This window comes from Nesoenas mayeri (genome assembly GCF_963082525.1).
Source record: "Nesoenas mayeri genome assembly, chromosome: 20".
In the NCBI taxonomy this organism is placed as follows: Eukaryota; Metazoa; Chordata; class Aves; order Columbiformes; family Columbidae; genus Nesoenas; species Nesoenas mayeri.
Genome location: NC_137569.1, coordinates 854,124 through 870,251, shown reverse-complemented (window position 1 = coordinate 870,251; position 16,128 = coordinate 854,124).

Genomic DNA, 16,128 nt, shown 5'->3' with positions numbered 1-16,128 from the left:
CGCCGCCTCCCGCTGCTGCAAACACGGGGACGCGGCAGAGACAACGAACAGGAAAAAGGGATGACGCGGCAGCTTGCAGAACTTCCTGACAGAAGCAGAAGAACCAAGCAAAGGAAGACAGACACAAATAAATAATTGAGAATCACCGGGAGGACATTAAACCTGGTTGGGAAGCACCGTGACAGACAAGTTACCACCGCTGGCACTCCTTGTAGCGCCACGAGAATCTGGGGCTTTTGGGTGACAACCATTTTTGCAGAGTGATGTCTGATGCCCTTCCAGGAATCCAATAGCACAAGACTTATTTTTACTCAGTGCATATTTATCCTCCCTTCCATTTGCTCGTAACAGCACTTTCTGGCAGACCCACGTGCCTGAGCAGCACACACTTTGAGGACTGAAGCTGCTATTTCAACTTAGACAAGAACATTTCCAGAAGTACAAGCAAGCCAGCAATGACTTACAGGAGAGGAGCAGCGGCAGGTGACCGGGGCGCCGGGACCAGCACGGGCAGCAGGAGCAGCATGGGCAGCAGGAGCAGCAGGAGCATCCCAGCAGCAGCACTGGCCTGGCACAAAAAGGGGATTCCCCAAAGAAGCCTGGGAGGGAGGAACCAAAGGATTAAAGGTGCAGAGGAGCTTCCTCAGGAAAACAGACCTTGGGCTTTATATAAATTCCCTCCCAGGTGTTCTAAGTAACAGCTGTCAAGGAGAAGATGAAGGAAAATAAGGGCAATCTGGGCTAACAATGGCCCGGCCCTGCCCCAGCCTGCAGGAACTGCCAAAGTCTCTGTCACACGGGCCCTAAAATGATCAGGTTGGATCCTCGTGGTGTAAATACCAGAGAGCTAAGCAGTTTTAATTTGAAAATAGAGCCCTACGTAGCTTCTCGCTGTCTCCATCCACCAGCGTCCTGCGGTGAGGGGTGAAGAATTTAATGTGATTTATTTTTTTAATACTGAATGAGCTCTTCCACTGGAACAGTTCAGAAATAGGTGGACAAGTCCCATGACCTCTTCTCCTTACATATTACAATATTGCCATGGAGGACAGAGGTTATGTAAGATGGGAAATGTGGTAAAGGTGTCAGGCAGAAGCTGTTTATGCCATGGACTATTTCAGGTTAGAACCCCCGAGCGAGGCAGACGGTTCCGTGTGGCGCAGGCAGACGGTTCCGTGTGGCACCGGCTGCTGCTCGGGGCTGGTTTTGTTGTGCAAAGCCCCCGCACGGCACATAGAGCCGGCTGCAGTCAGCTGGCCCAGACAGCTTTTGTTATGGATGTACTGGAGTGAAAAGACAGCCAGCGTAAACTGCAGATAAGTAATCAGTAACTTTGCTGAAGTCACTCTAACAATATTAGTTATCAGCAAGGTTGTGCTTTGCAGGACTAGGTGAATTCCAGACAGAAGTTCTGGGGCAGATATGGTTTATTTCTAACAGATCATAAGATCCTGATGCGCACTCTTACTCCAGATGGCTGAGCACTTTGTTGCATCAAGAAGAATATTCGTACCTGGGCTCTAGCGCTGGCAGAGGGGGCTGCACGGCACAATCAGCGCGGCGCCCGCCCTCGCCCTGCGGCTCCACGGCCCCGCAGCCGGCAGCCGGCCCCGCCGGCCCCGCGCGCCACGGGCAGCCTCCCAGGAACCGGATCCGCTGCGCCCGTGAACACCCGTGTTACACGGCCGTCAGCTCCGACCAGCTGTGCACAGCTGTGCTCCCTCTGCCAGCTGCGCACCAGCCCTTTCCAGGAGCCGCGTTAGAACCATAACAAAAGCCAGGAGCCCAGGAGCATTTAAAGCTGGAAAGACAGCCACAGGAAGCTTTTCCTTCCTTCCCACCCCTTTCTGATCTGACCTGCCATTGAGCTGTGCTTTCTCCCGTCTGAATCTCCCCAGGCCTCGCACACCCCGCAGCACCCCGCACGCCACAGCACGGGGGTTGTGACACGCCAGCTGGTCTGGCCCTGGAATTCACCCTTTACCTCCTGAAAGCACAGAATTAGCTGCCTGGACGGATATGGCTCGATTTCAAAGCATCACTAAGACTGCATTTTTATTCCTCAGATCAGAGAGGGTTAATTGCTGAACCAGCCACGCAAGTCAACAGCAGCTTTGAGTTCCTTTTTGTTTTGTCAATAAATGCCAGAGTTGAAGACATAGATGGCTAAATACTAATTCAGCAGCTACACTAGACACATATCCTTTAAAGGTGAATTATAAAAGGAAATTGTATGTATAGGGTGTCATTTACTGCTCTACTAGTACAAGCACATTTTTTTCTGCTTCTTTTTATGGCTTTTTGTTAGTGTTTCAATGTTAGGCCACAGGAATCTCATTGTGCTGCGTACACATGGCAAACCAGAAACCTCATCAGGTCAATGACCCCTGGAAATGTTTCCTTTTTAATGATACCAGTATGACTAAATCTCTAAGATTTCACTGGTGCTGCTCCCCTCCCTGTTTCTCCAGAAGAGCAGCACCTCTGCGGCAGACTGTCCCAATCTGCCTTCAAACGGCATAACACCAAATGCAAAAAAGCACCTTGTACCAGAATAAATACAAGTATGGAAAAATTAAAATGAAATGATATGGAAAAAACATATACCCTGTTGGCAGAGTAAATCCACATCTCCCTGGGCACCTGCACGGGAGCCGCCAGGGTATGTTTTGATGGCGCTGTTAATTATTGACCAGCTCCTTGTGGCTACAGCAGAAGAAACACGTCCAGAGGAAAGATTTAAAAAAGAAATATTGCTTCATCTCAATTGCATCAGGGGAAAGAAAAAATCAACCCCCCCAAGGTCCATTGCAGATAACAGTGGTGGGAAGACTTAGTTTAGGAAGAACTTTGCTCCTGGTGTGGCGTGTCACGAGCCCGGGATCCCCGCGTGCTGCCGCCCAGCCAGAGCTGCCCCGCTCCGTGTCGGCCGCCGGCATTCCTGAACTCAGGACCCTCCAGGAACGGGGGCAGCTGGGAACCAGCCCCCCGCCAGCGCTCAGCACCAGCTGTGAGCCAGCCGGACAGCCCCGCACAAAGGGAGGCGCCACGGGATTGTCTTCATACGCATCCCACAGCTCATGCAACCCTATTAATCCAGTGAGGCAGCTACAATTAGCACACTCACGAGAACAAACAAGAATTAGGTGGGCGGCACATTTTTTCTGTTGTTGCTATAAATCGGTGCTAAATCTGGCCTGTAAATCGCTGACGCCACCTCTCCGATCTCAGCGCTGTCGCTATGGTAGGTGAGTTTGAGGTACTGCCCAGAGGACGTTCTCCTTACTGCTCTTACACACCCCGTGTGAAAACCCAGCTACAGCGAGTCCATCACAACAGTGACCTGAGCAACGCGTGACCAGATCCCAATGAGTCACATCCACAGCAAAGACAGACGTGCCATGAAGAAAGGGCGTGTTGGTGTTCGTGCCATGCCGTGGGTTGCTGTGGGCTGCGCACCCCGTCCCGTGTGGCCCACACGGTGCTGCCCCGCTGAGCACCCACGGCTCCCCCTGGGCCAGCAAAAGCTCAGCACTTGTGCTGCCATGGGCACCAACGCTGTGCGTGGAGTCACCGTGGAGTCCCCGGGAAGGGACAAACACCACGTGGCTCCACAAGGTTTATTTGCCGTGTCCACTGGCTCGTGAGGCATTAGAGAGGCTGGAAGGGGACTGACCTCACGGGGCTGGTGTTTGTGCGGAGCTGCCAGGATGGTCCTCAGCCAGCACACGTGTGCATCGTCCGATGTGACCCTCTGGGGACAAAGGCTCGAGGCACTAAATATCGGAAAACAACCCGCCCCGGCTCAGCGCTCCCGGCCCAGCGGAACACACGCTGTCCCTGCCCAGGAAGGGTCTCTTTGCAGCTAATCGGCACAATCAGACCTGGAGGGCTGATGGAAACAACACCGCCACTGTCCCCAGAACGGTACGCAGGCCAGATCATGAGCTCTTTTGGCAACAGACTCCAAAAGAAATGAGTTCAAGATGTCCATCTGTGTGGATACAGAACTTCTCCAACGACCCTTTCCCTGTGGAGTTCCTCACCCAGCGCCAGACGCCGCGTTCTCCCCAAGAGACGCTCACGTTCAGCTGCGAGGATGTTTCATGCAATGGGGTGTGTTTCCTCTTTCCAGTATCAGTTCTGTCTAGCAATTCATAAGAAATGTGATGTTGAGGACTTTTTTAGTATATTTTTTTTCTTAAAAGCTCAATTCTGGAGCAAAATTATCTGAGCTGATTCTCATCTCAAGGGAAGAGGAGCAGAATTTTGTTATATTTCTACAGAAATGTTGAGAATATGATCTCTAATTATTTCCGTACCAAAATCAAGAGGTAACAAGGTACCTGGTTCATGTTATTTTTAAGGCCACACGCTTTTTAAAGACAGGCTCAGCACTTTGTACCGATGCTCAATGCTCACGCCTGAGCTGAGTGCGGCTGCAGCCCCGTGCCTGACCCCGTGCGTGTCCCAGTGAGCTGGGATCTGTTCAGCTTCTCCTGAGAGGCTGGGATCGGTTTGACTTGTTGCTGTATTCGTCAGGAAAGAAGGCACGGGGAAGGATGGGGAAGAAAGCCCTTTAAAAAAAACCCAGTGAAAAAGGTTGGATGGATGTGAGAACGCGGGTGCGCAGAGCAGAGCCCTGTCCGGGTGTGCAGTGCTCTCTGCTGGGTCACACGCGCTATTGCTCACCTGCTGCGACACGGAAACCGCTTCCCCACCGAAACCGAGGGACCTGCTGCCTTCGGGTACCTGCCCCGGGCTCGGAGTTCTGCAAGAAATGGGGAACTCTGTGTTGTCGAGCCTCAAGGTACCACCTGCTCTATAGCTGCAGAAATCATTTGCAAACAAGAGACACGCAGCCTCAAATCCAGCGTTGTGTAGGGATGTTGCTACAGGGCGCTGCAGCTCCTTTGCCGCAGCTTTGGCCGTGGTCTGAGCCCAGGCAGAGGCGACGGCACCAGGCAGGGGTGATGGCACCGGGCAGGGGTGACGGCACCGGGCAGCGGCTGCACCACTGGCTGCCCCAGCACAGGTCCTGCTCACCACGAGGGCTCCCGCGAGAGGCCCTGGGGTTCACCAGTGACCTCCCCGTGTTTATGCACAAAGGTAGAGACTCGGCTTAGAGTGGAGAAAGTAGCTCTTCAGCAGGTCATAAAGCGAGGGTGTGTTTGCAGGGGGATTTGGAGAGAGACGCCTGCAGCAGCTCCGCTCTGCAGCACAACAGCCATTCGCACCCTGTGGCAGGCAGGGTTTGCCAGCTTCAGAGAAAGAAAATGAGCTGTGTGGGATTTTCTGTCCCATTAGTGTCCTGGTTTCTTGTCAAGTTGCCAGCTGCTCGTGCACGTTGTCAGCAACAGCACCCAGTGTGAGAGAGTTCTGTCAAGGCTCTGACTTCTTTCGTTTCCCCTGCTTCGTTTGGAAATAAGCTGTGCGTGAAAAGCAAACATGCGTAAGATTCAATGCCTTTTTCCCTGAATACACACCTCTCTCAGCTCTTCAGTTTCTCACCCCTTCTAAGACTAAAGGTCATTGGGCCACACGTGAACTGCTGCCCTGGGAGAGGAAGGAAATCGCACGTTCCGCACAGCTTTCTAGGCCTTTCTCCATCTACTTTGTGCACGAACCACCAGAGCGTGACGGCAGCCGATGGTGACTAGAGACCGGCGTCTACCAGAGCCCGGCTTCCTCTCTGAAAGCTGCTCACTTGACATCCGCAAACAGTATTTTTATGGGCCTGCAAACAATCACGCTTTTGTTTGGCGGGGCTGGACTGGAAGAGTCCTTTTGCTGGAAAGTGTCGGGAGAGTTCCAGCTAAAGCTGCTTATTTTCATCACTTCTGGGAAGGACCAGCCTGGCTCCCGGCCTGAGGAAGAGTGCAAGAACGGCTCTTCCAGCAAGGATTGAGGAACTGCCTTCTGAAATTGTCCCAAACACAATGAAGCCATCAGTCACCACTTCATAGGCTTCCAGCTTCATAACGACTTTGTCCTCTGTCACACATAGATGACATTTTGTTAAAGAATTGAGGTTTTGTTGCAACTATAAAATCTTATTGTTCTGTTTAGCTCACCATCCCCAACCCTTCTCTTGCAAACAACGTCTTTCAGTGCTGTGAAGTTAACAGTTCCTTCTCCAGCAATGCAGCCGCGGGGAAGCTGCATTTCAGACACAGGTAACGTGATCCCACTTACACCTCTGCAACCATCTTCCTGTTTGTGCAGCCCGAACATCCTGCTGCTGCGCACCAGTGTGAGGAGGCAAATGGGAAAGAGGCAGGTTGGGAATGCAGCGTCTCTGGGAATGCCCGTATCAATAACGCTGTGTTTTGCTTGACGGATATCACGCTCACACATGGGGACAAAGAGCCTCTTCCTTGTTGACAAAGCAACCTCAGGCTTGCAACATCACACCCATCGCCGATCTTCAGAAGGCTCCTTCGGGAAGCGCATTTGGGAAGGGTTATAACCAGGTAGCGCTCATGGTCAGGAAAGAAATTCCAGGAATAGCAGGTATGAAATCACGTCTCTAGCCCACATGCGACCCAAGGGCTATTTCTAGGAAGAAGCCTAAACTGGAAGTTTAACAGTGGGTCTTTTAGGACTTGTTTCTGTTATAAAGATGAATTTACTTAAGTGAGCACTGCCTGACTTTACAAAGTCACATGAAATACCTGAGGGTGCCCAAGAGACCTTTTCAGTGCAGTATAGAGGCTAAAATTAGCAAGGGCATGCGAGAATGTTTAGGAAAATGCATGAGAGTGGCATTTACAGAGGGAGGGGACCTTGGGAGTCTTGCACGACACGCACTGTGAGTCAGGGCAAACGGGCCCTGAGCTCCTACTGTGCCTTCGATATTCCTCCCCTTTCTTCACTCCTGCACGTCGCACGACCATCGTGTCGCCATGGTGCGGCACCGGAGCATCACCTCGCTCTGCGCCGCGACGCCGCGGGAGGCGCAGGCGTTCTGCAGCGCGTTGGGCACAGAGGCCGAACGTACCCAAAGACACACGAGGTCTGTGTCACCGCAGAGATGTGAACACAGATTGCCTTTGTCTTGGGTTAATTCTTTCTTTGAAAACAAAAGAGATGGGGCTGGATGCTAGAAATGAGAAGCCAGAATTTTAACAATGCCTTATTTCCTAGCAAATGTGCCGTTTATTTGGTAACCCTTAATTAATTAATTTAGATACAGAATTAATAAGGCTTGTTAAAATACCTAATCTACTAATAAATGTTAACACCTATATAAGGTAACGCTCTCCTCTTTTCCTTGACCTTTTAATTGAGGCCAAATATTGGTCACCGCTGTATTTTTTTTTAGATAGAACTTTTGTTTCTTACGCTCAGGACTCACTCGCTGGGCCAGAGAGACCTGGCGTTGCTGCTAGAGGTCAGTTTCTTTAAATAAAAAAGTAATCCAGATCAATGTGGGATTACAGGGCACAAAATCTCCTCGTGGCTAAGCAGAGTCAGTGCTCTTGGATGGAAAACAGCCCCCAAGTTTCAGTTTGCAATGGAATTCCTGTTGGCTGCTGGGCTCCTCTCCCAGCTCCAGCCTGCTGTCAGCCGAGCGGTGCTGGTCACCGCAGGGACGCTGGTCACGGCAGGGACGCCCCCACGGGAGGGATGCTGGTGACAGCAGGGATGCTGGTCACGGCAGGGATGCTCCCATGGGAGGGATGCTAAAAGGTGCCAAAAGGTCAGCTGAGCACACAGGAAAATCCAGCCCTATGAACCTGGCACCATTACTTCCCTCGCTGCTGCTGGGACTCAGCGGTGTTTCTGGTCACAGCGGCCAACTTTCGGTGTTGTGGCAAAAGATTAGATCTTATCTGTGTTCAAAGCAACAGGAAGGGAATTCTCAATGTGTACACAAGGCTAAATCCAGAGTTATGCTGAGCCCGTGACTTCCATGGGGAGCCCGATCTCTTTCTGAAATTGCCTCAGCACACACACACAAGCGCCTCTCATTTTCAGGTCTCTTTGTTTCCGTATTTATTTTTACCTCCCATGAGATCATCACTAGCAGCAGGAACCATTCGAATTGTCTCTGCACTTCTGACAGCAGCAGGAACATTTTGCTCAGCAGAGGAAGCCAGTCAAGGAAAGTGTTCAGAGCTCACGTCAGGATTCCCCCCTGCGCACACAGAAAGGGTGTTACACTGCGGGGTACCCACATTGCTCGCTCCCCCAAGAAAGGAGGGATGCCAAAAGCGATGGAGGGCTCTGTCCACGAGACAGATGTCTGTTGTGGTTGCTGAATGACACATCTGTCTGCTAGAAATAGAATTCTGATGAACCCACCAGGCCGTGAGCGAGCTCAGAGCTGGCCGCCAGCCTGAAAGGACTTCAAAGCCCTGGGCTGGGCCCAAGGGGTCCAACATCCTCTTCCTCTGATCTCGCACAACACCTGTGCTCAAGCAACAGCCACCGCCAGGAGCTCCTTTTCCTGACCAGAGATGCTGAGACTTACACATCGGGGCTGAAGGCAAAGCTGTGCCAAGAACATCAAAGTCAACTCCTACTGGCGACTGTACCTTTGAGGAAAGTAGGATATTGCTTATGCAGGACATCAGCAATGATTTCAGAATAGCTATGTTTAAAAAAATAACAACTTCAACAACAGGAAACGAAGAAGGGAAAGATCTGAAACCAGAGTTATCCAACAGAGAATATGTTACAGCATGGGACACCAGTGATAGGACTCAAACCAGTAAAGCAGCCACCTGAAAAAATATTCCACCAGGACACAAGAGTGAGTAACTTATGGAGTGTTAGTGTGTATGGAGATGATTAGAGGCCATCCCGGACAGTTATCTCTACATCTCAGCTATTGGTAGAGTGCACTGAGTAGGTGGAGGGGTAGGTACCATTTAGGTACCATTCCCTTCAGACTGATCCAAATCGCCTGGAATGCACTAATTTCACCCACCCTGACCCTCTAGCCTGGCGCGTACCGGCTGCACGATTCATTTCTCGAAGGTCGCCGCCTCAGACAGCCGGAAGACCAGCGTGTTAAATTAATCTAATGAAAACAGCTGTCTCCCAGCAGGATTACAGTTTTTCATTTCCTGTGATTGTCTGCAGTTCCCAACGGGGAGCACCGACCCCATGGGCAGCAGCTCTGCCCACAGCTCTGCCCATAGCTCTGCCCGCAGCTCTGCCCATAGCTCTGCCCACAGCTCTGCCCACAGCTCTGCCCGCAGCTCTGCCCACAGCTCTGCCCGCAGCTCTGCCCATAGCTCTGCCCACAGCTCTGTCCATAGCTCTGCCCACAGCTCTGCCCACAGCTCTGCCCGCAGCTCTGCCCACAGCTCTGCCCGCAGCTCTGTCCATAGCTCTGCCCACAGCTCTGCCCACAGCTCTGCCCGCAGCTCTGCCCACAGCTCTGCCCACAGCTCTGCCCGCAGCTCTGCCTGCAGCTCTGCCTGCAGCTCTGCCCATAGCTCTGCCCACAGCTCTGTCCATAGCTCTGCCCACAGCTCTGCCCACAGCTCTGCCCACAGCTCTGCCCGCAGCTCTGCCCGCAGCTCTGTCCATAGCTCTGCCCACAGCTCTGCCCACAGCTCTGCCCACAGCTCTGCCCGCAGCTCTGCCCATAGCTCTGCCCATAGCTCTGCCCGCAGCTCTGCCTGCAGCTCTGCCCATAGCTCTGCCCACAGCTCTGTCCACAGCTCTGCCCACAGCTCTGCCCACAGCTCTGCCTGCAGCTCTGCCTGCAGCTCTGCCTGCAGCTCTGCCCACAGCTCTGCCCACAGCTCTGCCTGCAGCTCTGCCTGCAGCTCTGCCCGCAGCTCTGCCCGCAGCTCTGTCCACAGCTCTGCCCGCAGCTCTGCCCATAGCTCTGCCCACAGCTCTGCCCGCAGCTCTGCCCACAGCTCTGCCCGCAGCTCTGTCCACAGCTCTGCCCACAGCTCTGCCCATAGCTCTGCCCACAGCTCTGCCCACAGCTCTGCCTGCAGCTCTGCCCGCAGCTCTGCCCGCAGCTCTGCCCATAGCCCTGCCCATAGCTCTGCCCGCAGCTCTGCCCACAGCTCTGCCCACAGCTCTGCCCACAGCTCTGCCCATAGCTCTGCCCACAGCTGCAGGGGACACCGTCCAGAGGGGACACCAGCCGCGAGGGACACGAGGGCACCCAGCAGAAACCCCGCTGCAGCCATGGCAAAAGCCGCTCTGTGCTGCGGGTGGGGGGCGAGGGAGATGGTGAGGGGGTCAAGGGACAAAGCCCGGCCCCTGCTGCAGAGTTCCAAGTTGGATCGATGCAGCGTTACGGGGACATCCTGAATCCTGTTACGAAACACTTTTTCTGCTTAGGACCATCTGGCATTTCTGCGACTGTGCTGGAGAGCCTGTGGTACCAGAGAGAGCCTGTGGTACCAGAGCCTGTGGTACCAGAGAGAGCCTGTGGTACCAGAGAGAGCCTGTGGTACCAGAGAGAGCCTGTGGTACCAGAGAGCCTATGGCGCCGTGCGAGGGACGCAGGGATGCGAGAAGGGGATCATAATTTACTCCCTTTGTGACATCACTGCAGAAAATTTATCTAAGTAACCTGATAAGCTTTTCAGGGGTGTTTTTTTTTTCACTTTTAAATCAGTATGAGCTCCATTGTTGCTTCAGATAAGCAGCCATTTGGGGTTATTTGCAAACTGCAGATAAGATGACAGTCTCCTGGAGGCTTTTGTTGCCTCTTTTGACAGTGGCTTTTTGTTCCTCCCCCTCTTTATATGGAAGTTCTCTATGAGATTGTTCTGTGTGTGGAGGGAAGTACAGAAATCACAAGCGTTGTGGAACTAGCGAGCTGGCTGCCCTGCGGCCCGCGGCCCGTCCAGCGCTGTGAGAGCCGCGTGGCCACCGGGCGCGCTCCGAAACGGGCACGTTCTCTGCTAACGGTGTCTGTGACACAGGCTGCGGGAACCAGCATCCTGCCGGCAGGAAAATGGATTAAACTCCGTGCCAGCCCTGGAAAATGCCGGTTCTGTGAGCTTACAGCAAGAGACACGGGAAGAGAGTCCTTTGCCTTCTATGTGCTGAAGTAAATAAAGAGGCAGTCTAGGATTTGACAAAGATAAAAGGGATACAGTTTCAGCTATAAGAATGGAACAGTACAGCAAACTGGAGAGAAAGTTTTGGCCAGAAATACAAGATTCATCCAGCAGGTTCTGATTCCTACGAATCACTTGTTTTTTCCACCTTTGCCAAATGATTTAAAATCACAAAACTGGTATGAAGACCTGACCTACAAACAATTGTTTCTACGCGCATACTAAACTTGTGTTGGAGTTGCAGCACACTACACCACCTTTCATCTCAGTTTTGGCAGCTCCTGGGGACAGGAGGGAGCTGTTCTGAGCACCCACAGATCTGGGCAGCCCAGCTCGGACCTGCTCCCGCCATTCCCGCTGCATTCCTGGCCTTTGCCCTCATGGGCCCAGCTCATCACCCGGCGGGAGTGCCCACGGACACGTGGGGGATGAGCCAGCCCAGTCTCTATGCTGATTTCCAGGGTCAGCAATTCCTGACATCATTTCACCCCTCACACAGAGCAGTGCCCAGGCTACCCGCTGGAGCAGCGGCAGTTCCCTTGCCACCGCCTCCGAGACAGCAGCTTTGCCTCGGCGCCTTCCCGGGGCTGCCAGCTCTGGGCAGCACTTGGCTCTGCAGCCAGTTCAGGGCCTCTGAAAAGCTCCTCTCAATGGGAGTCATCATGATAAATTACTCCTAATTAAATAATCAACCTTTTCAAAAAAGTTGTGAAAGAGATGGTTAGGTAAGTTCTATCAGCCCCAGTTTACAAGGAGATCACGAGATTACCTGTAGATCTGCCCAAAGCTACATGTCACATCTGCGCAGAAGGCAAGCCGCCTGCACCTCGCCAATGCCGCGCCGCCGCCTCCGAGGGGGCCGTGTCCCCGAAGCGCCCGTGTGCTGGGCACAGCCACCCCGACCCTGCGCCTCCCGCACCCTGCGTCTCCTGCACCCAGCGCCTCCCGCACCCAGTGCTTCCTGCACCCTGCGCCTCCCGCACCCTGCACCTCCCGCACCCAGCGCTTCCCGCACCCAGCGCCTCCTGCACCCAGCGCTTCCCGCACCCTGCGCCTCCCGCACCCAGCGCTTCCCGCACCCTGCGCCTCCCGCACCCTGCGCCTCCCACACCCTGCGCCTCCCGCACCCTGCGCCTCCCGCACCCAGCCCCCGCGGGTGACACTGCTACTGTCTGGGTAATGACTAATGAAATCAGAAGCCAGCCCTGATTAGTCCCTCTACACATCACCGTATGAAAAAGAGCGTGCATTAAGTCTGGACTGCTAAAAGCTGGGTTGAAATGCTTTGACCACATCACAGTAACAACAATTAACAAGGCTAAATAAATGTCTCCTGTCATAGCCTATTCCCAGCCCTCCCTATGCTGCTGTACTAAGCAAAGCAGCCTGTTTGTTTTTCTAGCACAAGCTGACCTTCTGTGCAGTCAATATCTAAAACACATTGTCTGAGAAGAGGGAGTTCACAACACTGAATTATGCAATTATACGAGTGCACTCAAGCGTTCAGCAACGCAGACTGCATCCGTTCCTGCTGACTAGTGGTGATTTTCAGATACATTGGAACCGGCATGCCTTGAAATGTGGATTCTTTGCAGATGGCTGTATCTGCTCGGCACAGAGCTGCAGGCAGCGCTCCGCTCTGACATCCCGACAGCTCTCCCGCCGTGCAGCCCCGGGGCAGGGGCAGAGCTGTGCGCAGGATGACACAGGCCGCTCCAGTTCTCCTGCTTTCCAGATGGGCCAAGGCTGATAAGCGGAGCTGGGCAAATTTCTGTAGCAACCTTTGTGAGTGTGGAACTCTGGCAGTTTGCAGGATATGGAGGGTCAGGATGCAGAGCCAGCACAGGCAGCAATGGCTGGGATGTAATTCCGAGCCCCATGGCCCAGCTGAACAGCACACGCTGTTCGGAGACAATTAGGGCAGCCCACAACCGCTGAATTTCTACAGACATATCACTTCCTAACAGAAGGGAAAGGACCATATGGGTTCTTTCATAGCTTGAACACCTACATAAAATTATTAGCAAGTCCAACATCCTGATTACCATTCATGGAAACACTTGAATGCTTGTTGGTTTTATATTTCAGATTTCCTATTAAAAATGTGAATCGTTTAGGGTAAAATATGGTGCTATTGGTTTGAGGGGAGCAATTTTGTTTCATGTTTCAGTAAAAGATAGGCAATGCTACTGGGCTATGGACACAGCGCCATCAAAGAGAAAGAAACAACATGAAACATTTAGATCTAGTATTACACGTTCTGACTTATTTTAGCTCAATGAATAAGCGGAGTATCTCCACTAAACCAACAGAATTATTTCTTATTATGCCCATTGCAATGGGCAAAATCTGACCTTTTGGAAAGGATTCTGGCAAGCACAGATGTGGATCACATCTACCTTTTTCATCCTTGTAATGTGAAATCCTATTTGCTCTATATGGTTTAAGTAGCCGGGTCAGACAGAGGAAACATCACCCGCCTCATGCGGGAGGCAGACAGACGAGGTGAGCTGCCCATGGCTATACTTTCTGAAAGAGCCAGGAACTGAACCAGACTGGTCCAGGCTCAATGTCTCAACCACAGGGTCATCATGTCCTTCCTTGAAATGGTTTCTGAAATCATGATTATACTGACTGGAAGCCAAAGTAGTGGAAACACATACTCCAAACAAGCTGCAAGCGGCAGTTACGGGCTCGCTCTTTGCACTGCCTAAACAGAGTTTCAGAATATTTCCCTTAGTTCTTCAGGACATAAAAACGTATTCTGGCTTGAAGAGGAGACACATTTACCATGATGAATCTGTTGGTTTTGAAAGCCATGTTCAACTTTTATTGAACAGAACTTTCCCATGGGAAAGAAACACAACATGCTGCTTTGTGCCAACATCTTTCCCTATGTCTATGATTTTACTGACAGGGAAGAGGATTGATTTGAGTAAACAACAAACAGTAACTGCAGCAAATGGTGGAAACGTGAGCACCTGAGATGTGAGAGACGCCACGCCGGCCCACAGCTCTTCAGCCCAGCCAGCCGAGCTACTGGGCTCCTTGCACGCTGCCACTTGGCTCTTGCGGCTCAGGCTTTGGCTCGCTCCAGTTGTTCTGCTGAACCGCAAGTGAGAAGGGCTGCCGCGAACACGCTGCTTTAGTGTCACGCCAGTGACCAGAAACCTGCAAAATGCGGCAACTCAGAATCTCATGTGGAGCGTTTGGAAATATATTGGCTATAAAAAGAGTTGAGAATAAAAGCAAGGAAGGAAGCTGGAGAGGCGTGCAGATAGCTGATGCAGGTCTGCTGTCACTCCGCTGCAGTCAGAAACAAATTCCTCCCTGTTTTTTCAGATAGCTTTGCAAAGAGGATGTGCTAATATTACTTTCTGACACTGGGGGTTTGTTATCGGTGCGGATGACGAGAAACAGCATTCCAGAGAGGCAAAGGGCTGCGCAGACTGCCTGGCATCCCCAAGCACAGACAGATCCAGCTTTCCAACTGCCTCTTCATGATGATCAAGCTAAGACTGAAAGTTCTCTCTCTCCCTCCAGATGGGTGTCCAAGCTCCCATAGCACATACCACATGGGAGACACAGAAAAGCTTTATTTCCTTAAGATAATTATTTTCTATGTTTTTTTACAAGTTTTTGCTTTCAGAGAGATTTATCTCTCCCCTGTCAGCATGCTCAGAAAACAGAGTGAGAGCAGAGGTAAAGAAACACGTGAGCTGCTGGATCAGCTCAAATACAAGGGAAAGTGTAAGGATTTACTTCGTCCTTTCCTGTACATTTGTTTGCCATGGATGCAAAGGGCTTCCTACTTGGTGCTGTGGAGTGAGCGCCAGAATTTTCAGAACCTTGGCTCAGCTCTTCTAGCATTCATGTTCGCTTATCTTGCTTCCGGTGCAAACCATTTCCAGAGATGGTGTTATTGAGAAAGTCGATAATCGTGGTGGAAACTGAGGAAGAAGAGTTAGCAGGAAGCCAAGAGACTGAGCTGAAATGCTGACAAGAACTGGCCATGACCATTCTCTCTCCAGACGTGATCAGCAGGATTAGCATGCGCATCTGTGCCGAGCCGGGCCAGCCGAACGCTGCGTGCCGGCAGCCACTGGCAGAAACGGGCCAGGGAAACAGCCCTTGCTTTCCAGCACTTTCTGTCTAAGGAGATCTTTCTAAAATCAGAGCAATGCCGTGCATCTCAGGTATCGCGATATGCCATTAGCTGGTTAATTCGTGGATGCACTGAATAGTTTATGGACTACCATAATCCAGTCTGAACTGTATGCAGGGTTCAAGCAGGGATTTGGATCATACGTGCCCTTAAAGATGACCTTCAAAACAATAAAAAACCATAAATATTTGTTTTCTGAGAAGAAAGGTGTACAGAAACAGCCTAGAGGTGCTTTAAGGGTGTCTCTTCTTACTTCTCTTCCACCTGACCAACTCCTGTTTGAGCAAAATACTTCACTATTTATAAACATCCCACCAACTGAAGACTCCTGTGCAAATGTCTGAAGACTGTCCGCACCCCAATGGGAAGGGAGCATCGTGCTGGGAATCGGAACAGCACCTAATTGGCCTCTCTTCATGCTACCACAGTCAAGGCAACAAAACATTTGCAGCCCCCAAGGGCTCACAAATCAGGACACAAACCTCCTTTATGTCAAGAATTTGGCCTACAAGTAATCAGAATAAAAGAGGTGGTTCTTTACTTTGCCTTCTACCTAAGAGCTAAGATGGCAGATTGTTCCTGCTGCTTCTGTTTTCATTCTAGTCTAACGTGCCCTCTCCCTTCAGGCTTTGTTATAAAAAAGCAATGGGCCAGTGGAAGCTCTGACACAGTTTTTCTGTGCCCTTCAATATTTTCCTCTTAAACTTGAACCTCAGCGCTTTGGCTGCCTTGAGACCTGACCCAGTTTTGTACGGCGCGGTGCACAGCACCCTCGTTGGGGGGCTGGCACTGACTGGAACAGAGCCCTGCGCACGGTTTGCGTTGCAGCTTTGGGGCTCCGGCTGCCAGTCTGTCACACAGAACGAAAGGAGAGGCTACAGTTGTTTAGGATGCACAGTATTTTCTATAGCTCACCCT